At 43.1% G+C, this 25,968-nt stretch overlaps 1 long non-coding RNA gene across 1 annotated transcript; it reads right to left on the reverse strand.

The window, feature by feature from the left end:
* Positions 1-14,461: 14,461 nt before the first annotated feature.
* On the reverse strand, positions 14,462-20,704 carry LOC108897950 (uncharacterized). Its single transcript, XR_001963369.2, has 3 exons — positions 17,823-20,704; positions 17,419-17,531; positions 14,462-14,564 (listed from the first exon to the last, which is right to left on the reverse strand). It is a non-coding gene; the product is annotated as an uncharacterized LOC108897950 (long non-coding RNA).
* Between the last annotated feature and the right edge of the window lie 5,264 nt (positions 20,705-25,968).

Here is a 25,968-nt window from a genome sequence, read left to right on the forward strand (position 1 = left end):
CAACCGCGCCTCAAAATCGACCAGAGTCTCCTCCCACGGGCGTGACAGCCGGGCTCTGTCCAATCTGCAGCCGGGGGATGGGCCTCCTTCACCCCCCGGTCTCTGCAACAGTCTGCTGCTCCACTGGACTATCAGCGGGACTTTTTCCACTGTTTCAGATGTCTGGAAGATTTTTGGAAGATTTTTTGGACGTTTTTGACTTTTTAAACTTTGATTCATTGACTTCCTCAGCACTTGTTGAGCATGTGTTGCAAGAAACTGACTAATAATAATACTAATAATAAAGAGGTCACTTTTCTTTTCAATAAAAAATAATAAACTGGCTTTCAGTTTATTAATTTATAAAGTTGGTTTGGAATGTTGAATTGGTAAAAGAAAAGAAAAGGAAAAAAAGGACCAACAATCCCATAAATGTTGCTATAAATTCACAGGTGGACAACAGACACACCACAGATGGCTTCATCAGATCACTGGTTCCCAATCCAAGGTTTGAGACCCCACAAATAGTTGTAAGGTCAGCATGAAATGAAGACAAAACAATATTTATTCTGCACATAATTCACACCTCCAAAATATGAGGTTGTGAGTGGGCTTTTTTTTTTTGGCTATATAAGGGGCAAAAAGGCTGGGGACCTGGGCAGTAAATAATTCCAAGCTCATGTTTACCACTGTTACACCCGTGTCTACACTTCTTTTCAAGTTAACCAGCGTGTGTCAGAGTTTCAGTGACTTCCTTTCAACTATAGAATAAATCCTCAGATGATCCTTGATGGTCCGATTCTTTTGGATTTAAATGAGAGACCAGGAATTTTAATGGCCCCCGCTGGATTTTGAGTGACAGGCCCAGCTTTCCAAGAGTAAACTCGTTACATAACACGCAGGCACAGCTTCACGCTCGGCGGAGACCTTGCGATGGCACTGGGGCTGCTTTGTCACCGACGCAGACAGGGAGACAGTGAATCAGCCTGTCAGCCAGTAATGAGGTCTCTTGGCCAGACGACTGAATCCCACGATCGCAGCGGTGACACTGCATTTTGTTTTTTTGTTTTTTTTGTTTGTTTTTGGGGGGAGCCTGAAACTGATGGGTTTCTCTTGTGATCCAGCGGGGTCAGGGGTCATATGTTTTAAGCTGAGTTATGACGAGCCAGTGGACAGCTTCCACAGCCCAGCCAGTCAAGGGACAGGGTCACACATGCATTTATATATGCCAGCTGCTGCATTTACAAGCCGTAACTCTTAATTCTGGCAACCTCTAACTAAATTATCCTTTCTTTCCCATTAACAAGGCCTTCATTTATCCCACAGATGAGCCCGTGTTAGCAAAATGGCGCTCTATCTGCTTGTCATCATTACAGGACTTCATTAGGTGGAATTTATGATTTCCTCTTCATGTGAGGGATCCCTTTATGGGTCCATATGTCTCTCTCTCTCTCTCTCCTTCGCCTTGCTGTCATTGTTTTTACCAATCTGAAGGCGCACAGAACATCCCCCTCCACACATGCACACACTCACACAAACATGTCACAACCATGGTATGCAAGGCATGCATACGCCACCAAGAGAATGAGCTCCATCCATTCAGTGGGCTGAGCTTCCCAGAGTGGAATACACCCTCAGGGGCACAAAATCTGCACCCCTTCCCCCCAGCTCCCACCCCCCCTTAACCAACCACCACCACTCCATACATTCTCCCACACTGAGTCAAGAACATGTTGGGAAGATGTTTTTAACCCCCCCCCCCCCACTTCCCCAGCATACTTTGCTCAATCGTGGTTTTTGGAATTCAGCATTGCGCTCTGATGTGGGACACTCGGGTCAGGTCCGCGTTCTGATGAGGCCTATACATTAAGATTGTCAGAGTTCAAAGGGATGTTCCTGGTTTGATCAGCACAAGAAAGAGATGTTTTCACAGCAGGGCATCCAAGCCTCTGCAGAGAGACTTCTGACGAGGCTGACACTCATGGGCTACTGTTTTAGGTGATATCTTCATAGATGTGGATCATTGGGAAAACATAAGAGTTTTTTTTTTTTCATTCACAATAAGTTCTCTGCTTTGACCACTGAAAGAGATTGTAAGATGGTTTTGGTTGCACAGAAAATACAGAAACAGATTCATCAAAAATTCAGCTACAACCAGTTAGCTTAGCATAAAGACTGGAAGCTGGAAGTGGAAGTTAGCTCTGTCCAGAAGGAAAATGAGACTCTAGGAAGTCACTGCACCTGGCCACAAAATAGTTTGAAGGAATAGTTTGAAACGTTTGACACGTATTCACGTTCTTGTTGAGAATCAGAAAAGATTGAGAGCACTCTAGTATCTGTACAGTAAGTATTTAGCTGGACCCAGCAGCTAGTTAGCTTAGCATATAGACTAAAGATAGGGGGGGAACCATTAGCCCTTGCTTTTATGCTTCATATTATACATATTTAGCAAACAGACAAGTAACATTGTTATTTCACTTTAATCAAGAAGATGAATAAATATACTCTACACACATATTCTTCATTAGTGTGGAATTATTTTGCCCTAACCAGCTCAGTGTTTCAAAACTTGCCAGAGAAAAGCTGATGTAGTTAATGTAGTGAATACTGACTATGAAAGCTTTACCATTTATTTTCTGCACAAGCGCACACACAGTTGCACTACACACATTGAGATGATGACAAGGCCTGATTTCCTTGAGAAAAATGAGATTATTTCTGGAGGACTTCCTCTGGCCTCAACCTGCCTACTTATTTTATGTCGTGCTTAACACCATGCTTCTTCTCCTCACACACTTTTTTTCCCCCTCTGAGCTAGTCAATGCCCCTGTTTGTGTGGTTGCCCATTTTTCATGCCCTGACACAGGATGAGCTCTCAAATCCTGCTAAAAGCCGTCCATTGTCTCTCTCTCTCTGTCTCTTTCTCTCTTGGCGAGCCAAACTGATGAGCATCACAAGTAGAAAAAGAGGAAAAAAAGAGAGCAAGAGAAAAGGAAAGAAGAGATGGAGGAGGGCTGGAGCGCAGGAAGAAGAATCAGAAACATGTCTCTGGGTTTCCTTTTGCTTCAGGGAGGGAAAAAGTTATCTTTACGACAGTCACCTTGAGAAGATTACTTGGGCATATCAGTGTGATGAATATGTAATTTCCCCGGGTTCCTCTGTTTGTCAGCAATTCATGCATACCCAATCACAAAAACAAGAATGCAGGCTGTTTCCTGTGTACTTTCCTATGCTTTTGTGACACACTGGTGGTTATGAGTTTTGCAGAGCTAATAGTCTAAATACATCAGTACAGAATACAATGTCATCCTATGAGACACATTGATAAAAAAGGATTAGAATATCAAATAATGTGAGGAAAAAGGTTAGCCATAAAGTGGATTATATATGGCGACAACACAATTTCAAATAAAAACATTTCATTTTTATGTCTAACAAATGCAAATGCAGACTGAATGAATTTTACTTAAAGGTGATATCTAAGCAGCTTAGTTTGTATGCTGAGATGTAAATTTGATTTTATATGTCTGATTTAGTCTGGTATAAACAGAGCATTTGCATTGCCAAGCACCAAATTACAAGGAGAATCAGGTGCACAGCCCTCTTCACTGGCATGAATAGGGGTGCGTAGACTTAAAAGAAAGCCCTTTGTGATGCTAATTAATTCAATCAACTGGCTTATTGACTGCAAAAAGGCCCTCACCAGCAGGCAACCAACAAAGCTGCACATGGCAGCCATCTTGGCCGGGGCTTGTGCAGACGTATCTGTCTGCCGGGCTCTGGCTCTGGCTCAGGCGGGGGGGGCTAGCTGGGATGTCCAATGCTCAGCCAGGCTTGCATGTTTGATTCGCCTCGTTGATGAAATAGTTGTTCACATCACAGGGGACCTTGGAAAATGCAACCTCTAAAAAAAAAAAAAAAAAAAAAAAAAAAAATGGAGGGAAACTCAACAGTGATCACGCTGATGTGTGAAGATTTTCTTCAACCTCCCCACTGCACCACCCCCACCCCCCACCCCACTCGCCATCTCGGTCGCTCTATGCCTAAGGTGGCAGACATTTCTGCGTGCGTGCAGACATGCCACAGAGCCGGTTACCATGGCAACTGCTGCTTCTATCGACGTCTGCGGCTGATGTTACAGAGGGACGTGGTTTGGTGGGAACCCAGTCAAGGGGGTGGGGTGGTGGAAGAGGATATAGCTTTGGCGTTGTTTTTGTTTGCATTATCATCTCTGGCTTGTTTATTTTAGATGACTCTGACTCCCACAATTTACGCAGCTGAGACTCTCAGCCTCTGTGTAACCACAGGGAAATGAAGCGTGGTTTCCTTTTAACCTTTACCCTCACCACCTCTTTGTCAGGCTCTCTTTTTTTCAACTTCGTCAGAAATTCTTTCTCTCGGTTTCATGTACTGTACGTCTCCTTTCTTTCTCTCTGTGTTTGCCTCTGCTATGGCTTGAGTCATTATAGGCAAATTCACCCAGTTGTGCCTTGTTTCCATCTGTTGTCATAACATGCAGGCCAGGTAAGAGGGCAGTAAGAGAAAAAACAGATGGCGAGACAAAAGGAGAGGGTGAGGGGTTAAGAAGTGCAGAAAGTGTTAAATGTGTGAAGCAGAGGGTAGGGGCTAGGCAGAGTCAATGTGTGTGTGTGCATGTGCAGACAGGGGCGTACAGTAGTAGGGCAGCTCATCCTCACTGGCAACGGCACTGCGGCATTACTAGGTCAGTGTGCCATCATCTCATTCATCATTATCACAGTCTGCTCTTCCTCCTCCGCTCTCCCTCTTCATCCCTCCCACGCTTTCTTGCAGTGGTTCTCTTCTTCCCTCACACACACACACACACACACACCAATGGGAGCGACACCACGACTTACGGACAGAATGGAAAGTAAACCCAAACAGACTCAGACAGAGCAGGTCTGTAATGATTCCAAGTTCACATGTAACACAATAGCTAACGTCATCTTTGGCTAGATAGAAAGGTTTCCGTTAATAAATGGATTATTAATGGTTAATATAGCAATTGTAAAGGCTTTATAGATGACGTTTGGGCTGCCATGTTGCAAAAATACCCTTTGGCCGGTGTTTGTCCTCCTCCTAAAAAATGTACATACTTAGCCGGCTAACTTTTAGCCGTGCTAGTGGTGTACGTGGTTCTATGGTTGACAATGTCAGTCCATCTGTTGGTCCATCAACCACTTTGGTCCAGACTGAAATATCTCAACAACTATTTTATGGATGGCCATGAAATTCTGTACATGACAAAATACCTGTGAAACTAATGGTATTTCCATCAAACTCTTTTGTACTTTGTGTTAACGAGTATGCTAACATACTAAACTAACAATGAACATGGTAAACATTATAGCTACGAAATGTCAGCATGTTAGCATTGTCCTTGTGAGTATGTTAGCATACTGATGTTAGCATTTACCACAGTTTAGCATAAAGACTGGAAGCAGAGAGAAACCGCTAGCTGGACTTCATACTTTTAAAACATTTGCATATGAGCATCTTTAAAGCTGACTAATAAAAATGTATGTTTGTTGAACTATTCCAAAACTTTTTGAACAGTATTTTGTTTTACAGAGAGTTATGTACTATTATGAATATTTCTTGGCCAGTATTATCTGGTTGTAACAGCAGTACAAGTACAAGCAGGCAGATATGATGGTGTGGGGCAGCGAGAGTGGATGAGAGTGTTCAGCTAGTTTTTCTGAGTGGCTTGTAGCATAGCTTGCTTTGGTAAAAGTGTAGTGTTGTTGTAGCTTAACTGCATCCAATGAAAAGTTGCTTGCTGTCTGCTTTATCAGTAGCATTACTGATATTATTTACTACAGAATTAATGTCTTATTAGAAAAGTGGCCTATTACCCTTTATTATTGACTTAGTAATACTAAAAAATAAAACATGCTTTATTAGAAAGTGTTGCGTAAAAGAGTAGGAGTACCCTTGAAGCACTTGTCAGTATCAACAGAGGAAATAAGTCATTATGACAGCTGTTTATCAAATTCATGTCTTTCTGTCAAAAATCACAAAGAGAAATCAGTCACCCCTTGTAGAATCAGTTTAATGGTCTGGAAGGAGAGGGCAGATAGCCTGACACACTCCACACTGTTAAAAGCCGACCAATAAAACATAATGGGCTATATTTCATGACAGCTTTGCGTTCCTGCACATTATAAAAAGGCCTGTGTGATGTAAGACCACACAGACATCTCCCCTGCTGCTTAGAAATAGCTGGCAGCATTAAGTGTTGTTTGTTTAGTATACACACAGATATATATATATGACAACAACCACTTGCGTGCAACCACATGCAAATGAATTTTACCCCCCACCACCGCTCGACACACACACGCACACACAGACAGACTCATTAGCTCAGTTCTGGGCTATCTGCTAGCTTTTTTTTTTTTTTTTTTTGGGGGGGGGGGCAATCTGTGAGATCCTCACTCTCTCTGAGCCCCCGTCAGTTTTTTCCTCTCCCTTGGCTCCTTAAACCCCCTGCCCCCTCTCCTTGTCCTCCACCACCACCTCCTCCTCCTCTACCATCTTCATTGTAATGCAGATTTAAGGAGCGAGTGGGGGGATGGGTCAGGGTGGGGGTGGGGGATGGGGAGAGAGGAGGTTTGTGGAGAGGCTGTGGTTGGTGTTAAGTATGACCTGGCAGCCCTGCTGTGCCTCAGCGGGCGGTCCAGCGTGGGCTGGGGGGAGGGGAGCCCAAGAGAGAGAGAGAGAGAAAGAGAGAGAGCTTTGAGGGTTATCCCCCAGCCTGTATACATGACTCAGACATCAGATATCAACATCCCGGCTTCATCTTGAAATAAAAGATGGCAGACACGCCCCTCGTATCTTCATTCAACAGTAATCTCATCCAGGAGTGGAACAGGGAAGAATAGGATATTTGATGGTGTTTTGTTCTGTCTAGACATAATGAGCTTAATGTCACCGAGGTCATGTTGTTGTTCCCTCTGTTACAGACTAATACCATGTAAAACTAACTGGAAAATGAATAGTGATCATAATTTGCAAATGGCAGTGTATTAATCTTTGTATTAGTCTGTGTGGAAGCAGTAAAGCCATTACTGAAATCTCACTAATTTTGCCCACACAAACTGTTTGGCTGTTGTGCATTGTAGTAAATTTGGGTTTTCTCTGGAAGTGTGTCATGGTGTGTATTAGTATGTGTATATTCACAGCATGTGTGTGTGTGTGCATGTGTTGTCTGTCTAGTTCTTATGTCTGCAGCTTAAACTACGTCCGTGCTCCTCGCAGCTGTCGGGAGTGTAATCCAGTCCCTCTCCGAGCACAGCGGCAAGAAGTCAGACCTCGACTGTTTACCAAGTGGCTGCCTTCCCTGCACAATGCGGCCCACCCCTCCTACCAAACACAGCAGCATGCAGGGGGGGGGGTTGGCAGAGATAGTAGAGAGCAGAAAAAGGCCTGCAGCGAAAATAAATAAATGTCTAGAGTCGATACTCGGCCATTGTGTTTTAATGAGCCGTGTGTGGGATGGATTCATTGACTCTGCACCTCTTATTGCGCTGAAAAAAACACAGACAGCCATCTCACTTCTGTTGTTGACTCCTCACTCCCTGTTTGATTACACTGAATTGCTCTCTAAACGCACAAGAACAAAGCAGCATACACTTACATGCATGGTTCAATTAGGATTAGAGCACTTTAACTTGTTTACCCAGACATTTGTAATAATAATAATTATCTGATCATTTGTTATTCTGATTTCCTGGCCCTCCTCTGCAAGGATTTGAGAGCAGGTTCATTTTCAGAGCAAGCAGCAGTTCGGCGACAAAGAGACGCAGCAGAGGGACGGCTTTCCTACTCACAAGGTGATACAACTCCAGTCACAGTTTTTGTCTGTTCACTCCGCTTTGGCGTGATTCATTATTTGGTTGTCATTTTGCTCCACTTTTCCATTTTCTCCATCTGCCATTGCAGCTGGGTTGTCATGGAGCATCATTGCAGTGTGTTGCGCTTGTTTGTGAGTGACCTATTTATAACCCACCCCTTCTATCTCCTGCCCCCAATTCCCTCTCTTGTCCTCCTCCAGTTTATCAAAACACGGTTACATAAAAACAGCTCCCTTTGAACCAGCGCTGGGCCGTCACTGTGGCATGAAAATCTTTGTGAGTTATTAAATCATTCAGGAGATGGAGGGAGGTGTTAAGTCTGGGTTATTTAAATTTCACTCTTGAGAGATATTCTGAGCTCAAAAGTGGCATAAAGGACACACACAACCTCAACATCACGTGTCTATTATACAAACAAATGCAAAGACAGCTAGTGAGGGCAAATTTACTAACACTGTCCTGTTGTCTGCACATGTGAGAACTGTGTTAAAGTCACTGTGATAGGAAAACTGGAGCATTTTTTTATCTTCGACTTGGAAAAACTGGTCAGCTTAGTGTCCAACTTGTAATTCCGAGCTTTTGACATGAGCAATATCTCTGGTGAAAAGAACTACAAACACGTCAACAAACTGTCGTCTGAAATGCATCAAAATAAAATCCAATATTAACACTAATACATTGCTACAAATATGTAACACACACATACACAAAAAAATGAATTTAGGATATTTACCTTGTGTGACGACAAGGTTAGCGCTGAAGCTAACCATCTTAGAATAATACCTGAACACTCCACAGTTGGAATAAGGTGTTTTTCCTATTTTTTCCAACATTGTATAAATGCAGCGTTAGATCAGAAAGAGGAAGTTTCTGTTAACTGAGAGTCGAACACACACCTACGGCAATCATATTGCTCTGCTAGCTACTGCAGTCAATTGTGATATTATATGATGAGCCAGGTTAACTAATTAGGATAAATATTATGTATAAACTTCCAAGTTCAATATGAGTCACCAAATATGTTGTAACATTTAACAGGAAGAGAAATGAGAGGCATTTTGGCTCAAAAATGCTCAAAAAGTATTATTTTTTAGCACCTGCCAAGAAATAGCCTAACTATTAGCGCAGGGACCCTGCATAGGAACTTTTTGTTTTACTGTGTCTTTAAATGTCTACTGTATCTGTGTGTTCGGGTGATCGCCTGAAGACCTCAGATGTCAGTCATGCAAATGAGGTTAGGAGTCCCCAGCCTGGAGGGTGTAATGGTGTACAGCTCCCTCTCCTTATTAAATTAGATTAACGACTACAGGGCTGCAAAGACAATGGCCGCAGCGTGTCAAAATCTCACCCAGCCTGTTGGCTTTGACCTCAAGCCAGGCTTCACAACTTTATCATCACACTGTCAGTACTATTGCACTTACTGAGACTTCTGGCAGTCCAGCTTGCCTTTTCTTCCCACTGTGGCAGCATGCTTACTACCATCTTAGCAGTGCTTTAATTGATCCAGAACTGCCCAACTGCGTTTGCTGTGCAGCACTGACCTCATCTCCACTGGTCTGCTGAGACAGCTAGCATTGATCTACTCTAGCTTGACCAACCTGCCCAGTTGAGTCTGCATTAACCTCCCGCAATCCTAGGTCTGGCTAGCCCGTAACAATGTGGCTACTGCCTGACAGTGATTGCAAGTGATTGATTGGGGATTGATTGGTTGAAACGGGGGATAGGGAAGGAGGTGGAGTGAGGTGAGGGCATGGGTACAGCAGGCCGTTATTTACGTTTGTGTCTCATCAGGAAATGAGTGCAGTCAGGTTGGGCAAAGATTTACTGTTACTGCCCGTATTATTCTCTCGTACATTCACTCCTTGTCAGAGCCTGAGATACCGCCCTGAGAGAGAGATACATTAAAAACAAAACAGGATGAATATATCTCCCGCTGACAGGTACAATATGAAAGACACCTGCTTCGACAACTGCTGGGGCAAGTATAAGCCATTTGTCAGTCCCGAAGGGAGACGCTTCCTTTGTGTGTCTTCCCCTCTGGGCTTACTAACAAGGTTATCATAGGTCAGTGATGAGCTGGGACTGGAGATCAATTGGAAAGCAGTTAGAAGACTTTCAGTGTCTATCCACAATGGAGCTCTCACTGTCAGGAGGGATAGGGGTGACAGCAGGCACGGTATTGGGGCCAAGGGCATCGGTCGGTGCAGGTCTCAGGAGGTTAGGCGCCATATGATCAGGTGCTCCTGGCAGGACCTCCATAACATCCTCAAACATGTAAGCCGATCAGACCCAATTCAGGACAGTGTGGGAGATAATCTGCTTGAACCCAGTGACAATGGTTTTGATATATATATAGAAGGCCATAATTTGATGGGATTGTCAGTTCTTTATTGATGTCAGTGGTGGATTTAAGCCTATAGATGTGTAACATAAGCACAGAACCTGTGTCACAGGGAGATGACCAGACTGACGCACAGCAGCAGAAATTTGATCACTGTCCATTGTGGCCTGATTTCTGGTGCAGAGTGCCCTCAGGGAGAGTGGCGGTTTCATTCTGGTAAGCAAAGACTGTTGAACTATCAAGGCTATTTGGTGTCATGATTTGTCCCCACAGAGTATGATGGATGTCGATGTGGCTAGTTATGAGGCAGCTCCTTTTTCATTTTCTTAAGAATTTTCCCAAAGGGGGCTCATTCCTGAAACATTCCAGGGTGTCCAATTTTCTCCACAAATCTGCAAGTGTGGAGGCATCCAAAACCATCATATTCTTGTGTTCCAGCTGTCTGTGAATGGACAGAGAATGGAAAAAAGTTCCCAGAATTCCCAGAATCTTTTATCCCATGCTGGCATTCCTCGGAATTTGGAAGATGGGCTGGTAATAAACTGCTTAAAAGAACTTTGTGTCTCATTAAACTGCTGTCTGGTTTTATGCTCTCTGCAGAACACTCAGAGAATTCTTTGAGGGAGATTTATGAGGGTGTCATGGGAAAGGTGCCTAGGTGGAGGCAAGTTGTCTCTCCTAATGGGCTGAGTGAACCCCAGCTCCTCAAGGTCAGGTTGATCTGGAGTAATTAATGAGCAGTGGCGGAGCGCTTTGACCGGCTTTATCTCGGCTCCTGTGCTATCATCAAACACCTCAACCCTTCAGAGGGTCCTGCTCGGCTTTGAGTTTACACAACAATCCACTACACACCTGTGTATACGCTGCTCACACATCTCAGCGCTAACACAGATGCATTCAAGGTTGCTCAAGGACACAGTCTTCAGTTTGATCAATAGCGTGTCACATGTGTGAGTGTTCCCAAAGTGCTGTGTCACACTCTAACAAGAGGTTGTTTCAGGGCAACAATAGCTCAGCAATAGGCAGGAATAAAGCTTAATGAGCTGAATGCCTCGGCATTCAGGGCTGGGTATAAACACAACACAGAAAAGCAGCCAACTGTCACTGCTGGGTGAGTTTCTAATATCCCAACCTATAGACCCATCTCCTGCTTCTCTTGTCCAACCACAGACTGGATCGCCTTATAAGGGCTGAGCGAGTTTGGAGCCTCAAGCAGTTTGGCAGCAAGCTAGTGACTGTTGGACCTGATGTATGGCCTTGTTATTCCAAATAGAGAAGAGGGAAACGACTGATTATTGATATCTGCTAAGTGTCCGGGATGAGTAATGTGGCTGTCCAACCAAGCAGCTGTTCACCAAGCTTTTGGCAGGTGGAGGAAATCAATAGGAAGACGCACCTTTCAGATGAGGATAACGGATGAGAGGGGGGCCACTGTAATGGAAAGATACTCATCTTTGCTTTGGCCCGGGCCTCTTCAGCAATTGCACCAACTGTAATGACACGATGGTGATGAAAGCCAGTCCGGGAGTTGTCGGAGTTCAAACAGACTTCGTGTTTGACCGACGGTGTTTGTAATATTGTTGAGGTTTGCAAACAGACACAACGGTTTTCCATATCCACTTTAACAATCCACTGTCAGAGGAAGTAGCTTAATCATCTTCCTCAGAATGAAATCAACCAGCAAACCTCTATCTCTCATTGTTTTCCCAACCCCCATAGGCTCAGATACATCTTCATATAGATTAAGACAACTCTCATCAGCCTTGACATTATGCTCTCTGCAAACGTGAAGCACATCCCACATCTTGCTGAGCCCCTTTTCACTTTTTCATCAGCTTGCATCATTATATGTCACATATCATCTGAGAGTAGCAGCCTTTCAAGTTTCTGCACATACAAACAAAGTCACAATATCTTGTTTTCAGACGGTGCTAACATTGTTCACCAGGTGGAGTGTGTTAATAATTACATTTTTTATAAGACGTTTGTGGTTAAGTGAGATGTACATTGACACCCAAGGGTCCCTGACTCCTTTGTCTTTGACTGTCACTGTCTAAATGTAAAAGATACAGTAGCCCCTCTGTCAAATTACAGCTAGCAGCTTGTGACTCTTTCTCAAACCTCTTCCCCTTCTCTTTCTCTCTGTGTTGGTCCCTCTGGTCCCTCCTCTCTCCCTTCGGCCGCTGTGCAAATGGATTAATCTTGTACCTCCCAGTCTGAGGGGAGGGTAGAGTGTTGCACTTGTGTCAGAGCAGAGTGAAATATACATGTGTGTGTGTGTAGTAGAGTGAAACAAAAAACGAGACAGAGAGAGGAAAACAGATGGAGGAAGAAGCAGTCAGTGTGTGTTTGATTGTGCGACTGTATGACTAAGGAAGGGGCCCAAGAGTGATGAAACTCAACATGTGGTCACGTGATGATGACATCTGCATATATTCTGCATATTTTCGTTTCTATGTAGTAACACAGTTGAATAGGAGAAAAACAGCCTATATGCCCTTGATTATGTAAATATCAAGTATGTATTCTGTGCATTTTTTGCCCTCTCAGGCAACTCTTCCTCACATGGAGTCCCAAAATAGAGTCAGACCCATTAATAAACCATGTACCTGCTGTGCATCCCAGCTCTTTTCCAGTATCCCTGCAGGAGAGAGGAGGGGACAGTCATAGTCGATGTGCCTGTTAACAGAATTGGATCTGTGTAAAGCCCACAGTCACTAGTAGCACTCATTTCAGCCAGTGCTCGCAGCCTCTCTGCTTTGTGAAAAATGTTTTAATGGCCAGATCGCATGAAAAATTTACTCTCATCATCTTGTCATTCACTGTAAATCTCCCCCTTCATTTCTGACTCCACATCTTCTCCTTTTGACCTCCTCCTGCTCTCATATTGCTTTCCTCTCACTCGCTTGCTTTACTCTCTGTCTGGCTCTCGCGTTCCCTGTTGACTGAGCAGTAGCATCAATGACAGGGGTCTAAGTGGTTGCCATGACAATGCCATGACGACAGTGATGGAATTCATTTGGCATGGGGATCTCATGAATGAAGGAGTTTCAACCTGATGAACCTCGCGCCTGGTGTCTGTCTGTAGAGGGTGAGAATGCAGACAGCCCTCACCCCACCCTGCAAACACATAAAATGGACTCAGGCACGATACACATTTCACCTCCATCACTAAACCTCCAAGAGCCACAAAGCTGACACTGAAGTTGGTGTGACTGTCTGAACACTTGGTCAGATGTATTGGTGCTGGAAGACAAAGTCAGCATGTTCCTATTTTAACTTGCTGTGCTCTGGAGCATACTAATAGGAGGACCGGCTCAAACCAACCCTATGACCATACACGTATTGGACAATCTCATGAAACCCCAGAATAACTTCAATGCTAGTACTTTTGTGTGTTCCTTTTTATATGTACAATACCTATATTGTGATTAAGGTTAGGGAAAGATCATGGTTAGGCCAAATAAATTATAATTAACCACTTCGTTAAAAGATTACTCCACTGTTTTACCATTGCACACTTCTATAACTGTAGGACTCATGTTTACCCAACTCCCTGGCTGCCACATGCTTAGTTTTCACCCAGGTGACTTATAGGGTACACCACTTCCTGCATTGTGAGGTGTTGAATAGTTCAATGTGGGTGTAGTTCCTGGGGATACAAGGATGGTTTCAAAAGAGACAGTGGAAGCTGAGGAGGCAGGACCAAGGCTTAAATATATACAGTATAGGATAGACATGATTAAAGGATGGCTCTGGTATTTTTGAACCTGGACCTTATTTTTTGGGAGGAAATGATTGATGAACAATGTACCCAGTCAATGGGCAATTGTCCATGTTAAAGTATGTCCACTAAAGTGCTTGTTTTTGCCCCTGACAGGCTCAGATTGTTATTCTGTCTGACATTATGGAAAGGATTCCTACAGGACTAAAGAGTAAGATCCTTTTCGTGGAACCAGAAACATAACTATATATTCCTACCAGACTCCACTGACAAAAACAGTCATTTTACTTCACAGAACACAGGAGTTGCTGGAATACCACTGCCTCGATCTGTTAGTTAGTTTGTGTTATTGTGTAACTTTAAGTGGTGGAGGAAGTATTCAGATCCTTTACATAAGTAAAACTACCACACAATAACACAAGCCAACTAACCACTGCATCTTCTCTGGGAAAAAAGAAAGCACATTTTGAAGGGATAAGTTCTGGACAATCTGCATACCACAAGCACTCACCACTCATTCCACCACACTCACCACTCTCCTGGAGCCTGCAGCAGACGAGGAATCATGGGAGGTCAGGGTGGGCGGGAGTTGCGACGTGACATCACATCCATCATGGCTGCCACAGGCCTCAGCTGCCACCAGCTGTTGTACATTAAGCAAAGTGCAGCAGGCGGATTTGGCTGAGCCAGTTATGGGATAACTCAATAACATTACTCTGTTAGGGGCTGCCTTGAGCTCTTTATTTCATAATGCATCGTGGTTTTGCCACGCGGCGTGCCATCTAGCTCTCAGGAGCTGTCGTGAACTTCTAAGCTGATTACTGTGACCTTTGTGAAGTTTATGGGTCATTACAGTTGGCTTTTGCTCCTCAGTCAAGTCTTACCACACCTTGTCCTCTCTATTAATGAAAACACTATCAACATTATGTTATTGTATAGATGGAAGTGCTGAATCTCACCAAGCAAGGTCATCAAATCAAACAATTGATGTTTCCCTGGCCCCTGGCTTACACTCTTAACATGACTGGGTCTTAATGCTTTCATGGAAGTAGGTTAAGTGCCTTGTGCCAACACAGAGTGCCACACAGCATGCCTGCATTAATCTGACCCACCACAAGTGCCACACAAGTGTCCCTTGATGCATTCTGGGAGCTCACAAAACTCTCCTAGATTACCAAGGAAGAGACGTCTGCAGCTGAATGTGTGGGGATTTCGAAGAAACATCTTACAACTCCCTGCTGGTTTGCTGTTGGTCTGGGTGTGCGTTTGATGTGTGTGTGACTGAGAAAGCAAGAGTGTGTGTGGTATGTAGCGGGGGCTTTTTGACAGTAATTGTTTGAGATGGAGGTGGCAGCTGTGGGAGAACTACGGGGCAGAAAGGTGATAGTTTGACCCTCTGGGCTCCACTCAATCCATGTCCACGCTAAGGGTAATACATTTGAAACAGCATCTTTTTCTTTCTTTCTCTCCATTTTGGCCCCCATCCATGCTAAAGCAGCCTTTGCCATTATCATAAACAGGGCTTCTCAGAACACATTTAAAAAGCTCTGTAGACAGGGAAAAGGATAGAATGTTGACTTCTTTACTTTTCTTGTTGCTACGTTGACATACTAAACCATGTCCACAAAGTTTGTGTATGTCAGCACTGCAACAAGCAACAAAGTAAAGAAGTCAACTTGCTGTCCTCAATGTGATCACTCATTTTACGTCACTGAGGCAGCATCCTCCAGTGTCTGGGCAGATATATTTTGGTATTTGTTTTAACTTGTGTATTTATTTGGCCAAAATTGCATTAATCAAAGGAAGGAATTTATGTTTTCTGTAATTTTCTTTTCTAGTGACACCACCCTCTGCAACAACACCAGGGAGAGACAGCTAACGTTAGTTATCCCTCCCTAGATCTCTCTGTAATGTGGGGTGAACACAGCATTGAGATGAAGTCTGACTATGGCACGTGTAAAATAAGATGTAGTGTACAGTGGCCAGACTTCCAGGTTTGTCTATGACCTAAATGAATATAAAAATAGAAATACCACACAGTGCATCTAAATTCAACTCTAATTGGTCTGTATGTTTTAAACAATTTGTGTGTTGTCATCAAGGCTGTTGCTAGTCTATGAGTCATACACTTTGACTCCAGTGGCTCTTTCTTATAGAACCTTTCGGTATGCTAACAGTTAGTTGTCACACTGAACAGGCAGTCTTTTCTAAAAATCTTTTCAGCCCCACATGATGAAAATGTCTATGGTGTATGTATAAGCACATATATGAGCATGTGCACGAACATGTGGCACACTTTTGGGTTTGAAAATATGGTCACCTCAATGTAGCGAGAATTTTAAAAATTTCCTTGTTGTGGGACTAATAAAGGATTATCTTATCAGCGCTTACCGTAGCTAGCTAGACTAACTAGCTCCTACTTTGAGAAAGCTGTTTAGCCAATCTTACTATTGTCAACTCTCCAAATGGAATATGTACATAATGCTGCAGTTCATGCAATGAACAGGAAAAACACCCACCTCACAACTTGGGAGTGCACATGCAATATTCCAAGGAGGTTAGGCTAACCATCTTGCTAACCTTGTAGTCACACCAGATAAACAGTCAATGCTACTTTTCTTATGTTTCATATTTGTGGTATTTGTTACCAAGCAAAGCCAAATATGAACAACCAGTGTACTGTATAGCTCCTATAAAATTAGCTAAATCAATTATGTCAAAATCTGGTTTATCCCAGTTTTCCCCACTTGGCTTCTTGGAAATTGCAATTTCAATAATATGATATAAACAAAGAAGAACAGCATGATGGGTGTTCAGCGTTATGAAAGGCTGACAACCAACTCACACAAAAAGTAATTGAGAAGGTTTTTGATACATTTTGTGTCATTCAGGTTATTCAAGAACAACATTTTCCTACTCACTCTGTTCTCTTAAGAAAACATATTTGCTAAATTTTGCTGCCAACCCACAGCAAGACGCTAGTCAGTAATTACAGGTTTTAGTCAGTATTTGGTCCATAAAGCATTAATTCCATCAGTAATAGTTCAGGCTTGTCCTCAAGCAGAGATTACACAGAGTAGTTTTACAGCCACAATAAAATGTACCAGTGTGTTATAATACCAATGAAATGTATGATAAAGATTTGAAAGTAGGGAGTCATTTTATAGGGCTCGTGGTGTGTGTGTTGATCGCACCTCTCCTACTCAAAATAACAGCTCTCTTGTGTTAACTGTCACCTCTCTCCAGTCTGTATTAATAAGCCTTTACCTGCCCTTTGCTGCTAACATCTGCTACATGGTGTCTGGCTTTGGTCCAGATCACAAAGGCTTCTTAAGCTATCTAAAAATTTCACCCTTGGATTTTCCATCTTCACTTTTGATTGCATACTGTCTGGTTCAGCCACCTGGCTTTATTCCTCTGCCTCTATATTGGCTGTATACTTGTTAGTCTGCCTCCCCGTCTGTCCTTTAGTCAACTGAATAGGAGGGTATAAATACCTTTTACAGGCTTCCCTTCAGTATCTTTCTTCACCTCATCCTGTCCTTCACATCCTTCCTTCGGCTTGATTCTTCTTTCGTCTGCCTCTCTTCCTTTCAAGTCTTGTTGTTTTCTGTCTTAAGAAAAACATGTTACACAAAGGATAATAAACATGCTATATATATATATATATAATACATACTATATTTTTGCCTTTAGAATACGAAAACATACAGCACAAGACAAAAACAGACAGCAATGGTTAACATTTAACGTGACGTAGCGAGCACAGCATACTGTAGCAGCATGTGTGGATGTCATCAGTGGTTAAGGCTGCTTGTAGACTGTGGAGTAGTTTACAGTGGCAGCTTCACAATGATAAACCCAAAAGGCACGAGTAAGGAGAGAGGAGTGTGTGGCTCACATGCAAGCCTGGGGGCCACGCTCTGTCCATGGGGGGTAGGGTGGGAGTTGGGGGTGGTTGGACCAGAATCTGCTTTGGCCGTTACAGCAATCTGGGTCAGTCGAGGCTGGGAGAGAGAGAGAGAGAGAGAGAGAGAGACTGACCTCATTGCTCCTACATTATCATTATTTTCCCAGTTAGTCACTCTGAGGGAGACTCTACACCAGGAAATATGTCCGACCCCCCCCCCCCTTGTGACAGCACGTATGCACACACATGCACACATACACACACTTACCCAAGGGAGAGGAAACGTAGTTACGACAGCCCTGAACTGGGAGGTCAAAGGTTACCATTACAAATGGCTAACTCTCACGTTCAGCCGTTCACCAACAGGCACAATAATCACACTCGCACGCACGCACACACACACACACACACACACACACACACACACACACTGTGACCCTGAACCCCTCTCTCCTTCCATGCTACACGATCATACATCTCATGGGTTGGGATTTCATTTTCAACTATGAAGTGGGCCCCATTTTCTCACCATCTAAGTGTTTCCTCTCTAATCTCTGCAGCTACGTGCATGAGCAAAACATCAGTGAGAGAAAAAAAGAATCTCCCACCTCTTTAACACCACGTCTGCGACACAAACCCTCAAACTTTTCCTCTTTCCCTGCCTCGCTGGTGCTCCCTCCCTTTTCTTTTTTGCTCCATTTCTCCCAAGTTCCTATCTCCCTCTCCTGAGCCCTAAACTCCTGTCAGTGACTGTTAGAGGAATCTGATTTGCATTGATTACATTAACATTCTCCAGATGTTCATAGTCAGAGATCTGACACCTCTGTCCCACAACTGTCTCATCTCGGAGAGCCAAAGGATGCGAGGCTATGTCTTGTCAGAGCTGTGAGGGAATGTGGTATCTCAGCAGAGCGTGAGCAGACGTAGGAGATGAACTTGGAGTGGGTTCAAAGGAAATGAGGTGTGAGCTTTAAAGAAAAATATAGCTGAGGTGGACAGGAGGAGAAGAAGGAAAAAACAGAGTGAGTGATGCATAAAATAAATGAGCCTCACGAAACGAGGAGGAAAAGCCACACAGATATTTGTGTAAGAATAAAGAAGTGAAACCAGAGAAAGTAATCTTGATAGCGGACGGAGAAGAGGAGCAGAACAGCTTCAGTTTCAGAGGAAATACTCAATTCCCTGAGGTCAGATGGGTCCATCTGTTTGGTCTTGTCTTTACAGGGCTTGGAGCTTGCCACATGGCCACAGGAAGTAGCCAGCCCCCTGGGCCTTCAGAGGAGAACGTGATCCTTTTAATAAGCGCTGACATGGTCCTCCACTGTCACCCGGCTCCTCGAACCTCCCTTCAGGCTCTGTTGTGAGCCTCATTTTGCCCTTGGAGAAGAAGTGATACTCAGAACCACACAGGAATCAACCTGAAGGTCAAGCATAGCCTTGTAAACATAACTAACATTTTGGGAAGCAGAGTTAAGAGCTGCAAAACATGTCTGATTATTGGTTGCTATGGGGTCATACGTTTTGTAGACTGTGGAGAAACCTGTGCAAGATTCATGGATGCATCGAAAGTCACACAGAGATAGTGGTCTAACTCAGCTGTTGATCATGTTTCCACCATATTTTCCTCTCAGCACAGATTGTCTTCCATGTGTTGTGCATGTATGCATGTCATGACAGTCCTAAAGATTCAGCAAGAAACAGTGCGGATGATCAAATTTGATCAATGTGATCCAAACACTGTGTATTCTGATACATTCAGCACCAACAAACAATGATTTTCCTTCGTATCCACCCTTTCCTCGTTATTTTCTCCACTCTAGTCCCTGGGATCCAGACCAACATATCAAATACTGAGAAGACAGTGTTTGGTAGTTTGAAGTTCCTGTATATCTTGGACTGTGCATGGCTCGCTGTGGAATTCTTTTTTGTTTTGAGTGTTTTATCTGAGTCCCGTGAGCTCCAGCTCAAATACTATCGTCCTCCCATGTGGACCGAGGGAGAATCAGAGAGAAGGAGCTACAAACAAAGTTGAAAAGAGGCGGAAGACGCAGAAATGGGGACAAGAAGAATGTGCTTCAGAAGCACTTGAGGTCTCACTTCAACTGGGCCAAACACCTGGAGAGAAATGTTAGTTGTTCGGTGTCCATGAAAACAACTCACTGGCGTCAACTTCTGGGTAAATCACTTCACTATCTAAACCCCAACATTCCTTCAGCTTCATCTCAAGATGGGGGAAGACAAGCTAAAGGAGAATCTCTATCTGCTATTTGTAAACATGGACGACCAGAGGAATCTGAGCTATGAAAGCTTTGGGTTAGGTACTGTTTACACATGCATGAAAACGCACACAAACACACCACACCGCATACACACACTGATAACAATGTAGTGCAAACAATCCTCCAGTTTTAGGATGCCAATTTTCACAGCGGGCATGTGTGCGCCTGACCGCATTCTTTTTCATGTTTGTGTCAGAATAAGTGTCATTTTTGTGGCACTTCCTCGCCGAGAATGGAAATCTGTAATCTTGACTCGTCTGCTGGATTTTTTTCTTTCGCAGTGAAGGAGAGAGGATGCTTGTCGACTGTGTAGTAATTATACTGCACTGTTGTAAGTGCATTCTTTCTTTCTTTCTTTCTTTCTTTGTTTTGGATTTGCAGTAGACAGGGCCTGAATGAAAAGACAGAGACAGCACTCACAGCTAGTAAAAGGTGTGAAGTCAGCTGCTCTGCAAAGGGAAATTCTCAGTTGCTAGATGATGGGATGTTATCATGTTGTTAGTAACCATATTTCACTTCATTATGAGTCATTGTATTAGTGATTAATGTATGATTATATCTTCAAATCAAACAACAGCTGATGCTGCCAAGTCATATCATCACACTGTGATGGAGTTATTGACTTAAATATCTCTAGATGATCAAATAAAAATATTAGGTTCAAAGAATATTCCATTTTTAATACCATTATCTGTCCTTAAGGGTTGCAGAGATCTGAACTCATCTTCAGTTCGAGAGAGTAGAAACTGAGTCTGACCTGAACCCTGCAGGCATTTTGTTTTTAATGTCCAAGCTGTATGCAGTCAGTGTGAGCTGAGGCACTGAGTTTGTGTTACCCTGTGACACACTTGCTGTTACCATGGTCACAGCTTGCCTGTTTACCCTTAATAACACATGTGCGCGCACCTAGTGACCATCAAGAGACATTATTTTATGCGTAAGCTATAGGTAGATTGTTTTAACACACACACATTATGCATTGTTATCAGCAGTTCTTCACACATTATATGCATGAGGTTGGCCAGTGTGATCGAACCCTACTGCAACATGAACATCATTTTGTCCAATCCCAGATGGGTTCCAGGTCTCGGGTATCCACCCTCCAGTGTGCAGTGGGTGGACAGGTAATTCTGGCTTTAGTACAAAATGTCCTGAATTTGCTTCCTCACCTTACTCGTACCCTCTTTTAAAATCACATCTCCTTGTCACTTAAACCAGTTGAGAACCAAAGACATGATTCTAAATATCTCCTCAGTCTCAGTAGGTAACTTAATGGATCATGTATAAACCCAGTGTTTCATTTTTTCATTCACTAAATCCTGTGCTAATGGAAGCTCTGCCGGTTTGAGCCCTAGCATGAACAAATGCAGCTTCGTGAAAAGAAAAATTGCAAGCCAAAATTCCTTATGGATTACTTTGTAATGTGAAGACTGTATTTCTATAGTTTACCCTACAAACATCCTGACAAGAGATAAACGACTGCTGTGATAACTGTCACAAACCTAGGGCAGGGCTCTGATGTCTGACGATCCTTTAAAAACGTGAATCTGTTGGTCCGATTGGCCTTTCTGGATCCTACTCGATTGCCTCATCAGTAACCTGTAACAACACACCCCTCATGCTGTTGGGCTGTTTTCAGTCTGAATCCCAACTAAAGCCTATAATGATGGCAGCCCTGTCTCTAATAAACAAGTTGGGTGTGGATTCCTGAGTCCAAGCAAAGCTTCACCATGTAGACAGATATCAATAGGAAGACACCGTAAGGCTAAACTTACACCCATAACAAATAGTAGCAGCGAATGTAGCTTCAAATTGAGGACATCGTAATTAGTCTGTTAGTCTATTTATGTGTTGACTTTCTCCTCAACATGTAGTTTCAGTGAGGTCAGGGCGCCTCCATCAGAAATGGATGATAGTCACTCAACTGTGAAAGATTTCACTGGGGATCTTTGTCAGAGCAAATAATTAGACTCTTTTTTAGACTTCAAGATGATCAGATCATTTCATCAGCATTAAAACATGAAGCCATTCTAGGAAACCACATTGTTGTTTAAACATCATCATGCCTACAAATAGCACAAAGATGACATCGGAAAAAGGAAACCTTATGACACACCTATTGTGAATGTAACAAATGGTGGCTCCTATAAGAAGAGTTTTTTTTAAAAGGTTTTTCAGAGAGACATTAGATTTCATTTTGACAGGTTATTAGGAATGTAGTCTATTATTAGTTGCTACAAGCTGTGTATTTTCTTCAGCTGGAACCATTTTCTTTCAGTTTTAAAATAGCCTAAATGGCAGCTACTAAGTGGGACAAAAGCTGGTCCTGAATGAAAATGAACTTAGTAATGAGTTGCATGTATGTGAATGTGAAGCTGCCGCACACTCATTAATTACAGCCTCTGCCTCTCTGGGGCTTTCTAAATGATCCCTTCATCGCATCATAATGAAGATCTATATTCAGGCTGGCGCAGCACCTGGAATCATATGATGGTTTTTCAGTTCCCTCTTTCAACCCCCAACCCCCCAACTGCCCCCTCTGCCCCCAGGTCATATAGGAAGTGACAGTACCCCCGCTGGGCAGCAGAGCATACGCAGGATGCCGGGCCACTCATCCCACAGGAACAGGAAGTGCCCCTACATGTTTTCCCCAGAGATATGAAGGGATGACACATGTGAAAAATTGTCAGAAAGAGACAGAGAGAGATTTGATTGTCAGGCTGATAAATGTTCAAGGAATTTACAAGAAATTACAACATCTGCAGGAGCCGGGGACTGGGGGATATTGGGTAATAGTGGCTGTGCTGAAGTTGAGTCACCAACTAATGAGACTCTGTAGACCTAACACTGATAGCAGGGCTATTCATTCTCCATGACAAAAGCAATGAACCACCCAGATAAGTGGAGTCAATGAAGTAGCAGATATGAAAGATGAGGATGTGCAGTAAAGGTTGGACATAGTGCTTCCGGCCACTGCTCCTGGGAGGAAAAAGGAAATCCTTTCATAACCAATGAGACTCCACTTGAGACTAACAATACAGTCTAATACCTGGTTAATCAGCTCTCTCCATCAGACCCTGACTTTGCTGTTGTGCTGAGCTTCCCGAAATACCTTTAAGGAGCATGAGTTCTCAATTTAGCTGCCTTTTTAAAATGTATTTTTCCTTTTTACAGTTCACAAAATGTGTTGTCCCTTCAGGTTTGACACCTCATATAAAGTGGGCCATTTTTGCTAAAGTGTTAATGGCCCTGCGACACACTCGTCCTGGGGGCTAACTCCCTGACCGGTCAGTCTGATTGCCTGATCCTGCCCCATTAACCCACCCCCAGGAGAGATCAGAGGAGTGAGTTTTTTGAATGTGGCCCCATCCCGACTACCTCCTGAAGGCAGCCCTCCACCAATTAGGACCTCATAAATAAGGAGACAGGGTATGTTTAAAATGATAGGAGATGGGAGGGGTCAGATAGTGAAGTGGACTGTCAAACTGAATGATCTGTACAAACTGTTTTTTTTTTTTGTTGTTGTTGTTGGTTTATTTTTTTTCCCTCAGTGTCCCAGCTACAATCTACAATCTTTAAATGACAGGACTGCATTCTTTCACAATAAAAATAATGTGACTATCGCTGTGGTCATCTTACCACACACAAATACACACACGCTGCTCAGTTGAGATGAATGTTTAGATATTATTTATCTGATTTCTCTGGAGCGAACTGTACCTTTTCCGTAGGACAGAACTCTGATGCAAGAGTTGACGGGTCAGTTGACTGTTTACATTAATGCACGACTGAGTTACACCAATGATCCAGAACAAAATGTTTCTTCATCCAGCAACAATCCAACTGAGTTCTTGAAGAATTGATTTTGGCACAAGAGAGAGATAACAAAGCTTTTGTTCTTTCATTAAGCTCAGAATTGAACTGTTTTAAAAACTGATTCATTTGAACCACCTCCATCCCTCATCTTCAGTCTCTCACCTTCAGTCTCTCTTTACATTCCTGACATGCTTGAGTAGACGGATGACACGCGCTCATAAGAATGCTGGCTGAGAGAGTTTAAAAGACTCCTGTGTGTCTCATTCCTCATGAAATTCCAGGGCCTTTAATCAACACAAGGAAAACCACAGGGGTCTAAACATTTGCTAAAGGGGAACTTTTTATTCCCATAAAACTTGCTGGATGAGGTCCATTTCTATCCATTTCCCAGTAATTGTCTCAAAACATGAATGTAAAACTTCAAATTCAGTAATATTCTATTGTATGTGTGGGATATTTAGTTCACAGCGTTTCTCTAAGCCATTCCCTGTAGCTAAGGGTGTTTTCCCAGAGCGCCCTAGCAGCCCAGCTGTGTGAGCACGGGAAATCACACATCTTTCAGCAGGAAGTTCCATCGACACACACATGCCAGCAAGTCAGGAAGCTCTGCCAGGCTTGGCCCGCCGGTTCATTCATAAATCTTTGACACACAAACACACACAAGCGCAAAGCATAACCAGTGCGCCAAGCAGATGAAACTCCGTGTGTCGGTCAGAGACGCTGCAACATCTGACAGGAAATGAAAAGGTCAGAGGTCAGTTGAAAACTGGGTTTAAGTTGGGATCTGTGTGGGTGGTTTTAGGGGTTTATGAAAATAGGAATTGGATCATCCTTTGACTTCAGATGTATCCTCTTCATCTTCAGATGGAGCTGAGATAGGTCGTTAAATGTGGAGGAATTTCCTGGAAAGATGCAGATCACATGTCTTGATAACTCAGCTCTTCACATTCCTTTTTCACTCTTACAGACAGAGAAAGTAAATGTTTAAGGTGACCCCTAAGAGGAATCCAATTTTACTGTGCACACAGGGCAGTTGATCATAACAATAAAAAGCAAGGACCTTTCCAAAGTTATAGCACATTCGGGAGCTCCTCAGTAATTTTATTTTGACTAGAGTCTGACCAGCTATTAAAGGACCGATATTAAAAAATAACCTTCTTCGGTAGTAAAGAAATATCCTCCTAAAACTTGTGAAGCTGCATCCTTCAACACTCACATACAGACTCTCTTTAAAGGGTGATGTCACAAAATGTTTTCCACAAGAGCCCAGTTTTTCCCAGAAGGGGAGAATAGTAAGACAGACAGTGAGAGGAATAGCGGAAATGTCAGAGGAGAGACTTATCTGCCTGTGCTTGCCCTTCACATGGCCTGTGGTCCTAGTTAATGAATGGGCTGTATGTGTCAGAGTGTACAGTATGTGTAACTACCTGTGAGTGTACGTGAATAACATCTGTCTTACGCTGTCTGTTTCTGTGGGTAGGAAAGGAAATTTCTTGTCATTTAGAGGAAATATGACAGAGTTAAAGACTGGAAACAACCAGGAGCGTTTGCTACATCGTCATCATGACTTTTGACCTTTACCCATTGTGGCAAGGTTAAAACCTTTCTGTGGGCTGTTGTGCCAAAGAATGACATTAAAAAGTATTCCACCAGTTAAGCATTGCTCTTTTTAAGCAGTGTCAGAGTCATGATGGACAGTTTTTTTTGCCTGTAAAAATCTGGTGCCTACATTACCCACAGTGCAACTCAACCACCAACAGTTAGAAGTTGGTGGTTGAGTTGGTGGTTGGCAGTCAGAGATTCAGTGTGTTATGATACTAGCAGCTAATGTAGCCACACACAGGCCTCTAATCTCAAGCAGAAATGAGGAGTAGGCTACAGATTTTTACCTCTGGACAGAGTCAGGCTGGCTGTTTCCTTTTATTTCCAGTGTTTATGCTAAGCTAAGCAAACTGGTTACTGGCTGTAGGTTTATATTTAATAGACAGTAAGCATTTTTTGCAAATGCCAAACGCACCATTTCATTTACCTTTTCTATGCTG

This window comes from Lates calcarifer, linkage group LG19 (genome assembly GCF_001640805.2).
Source record: "Lates calcarifer isolate ASB-BC8 linkage group LG19, TLL_Latcal_v3, whole genome shotgun sequence".
In the NCBI taxonomy this organism is placed as follows: domain Eukaryota; kingdom Metazoa; phylum Chordata; class Actinopteri; family Centropomidae; genus Lates; species Lates calcarifer.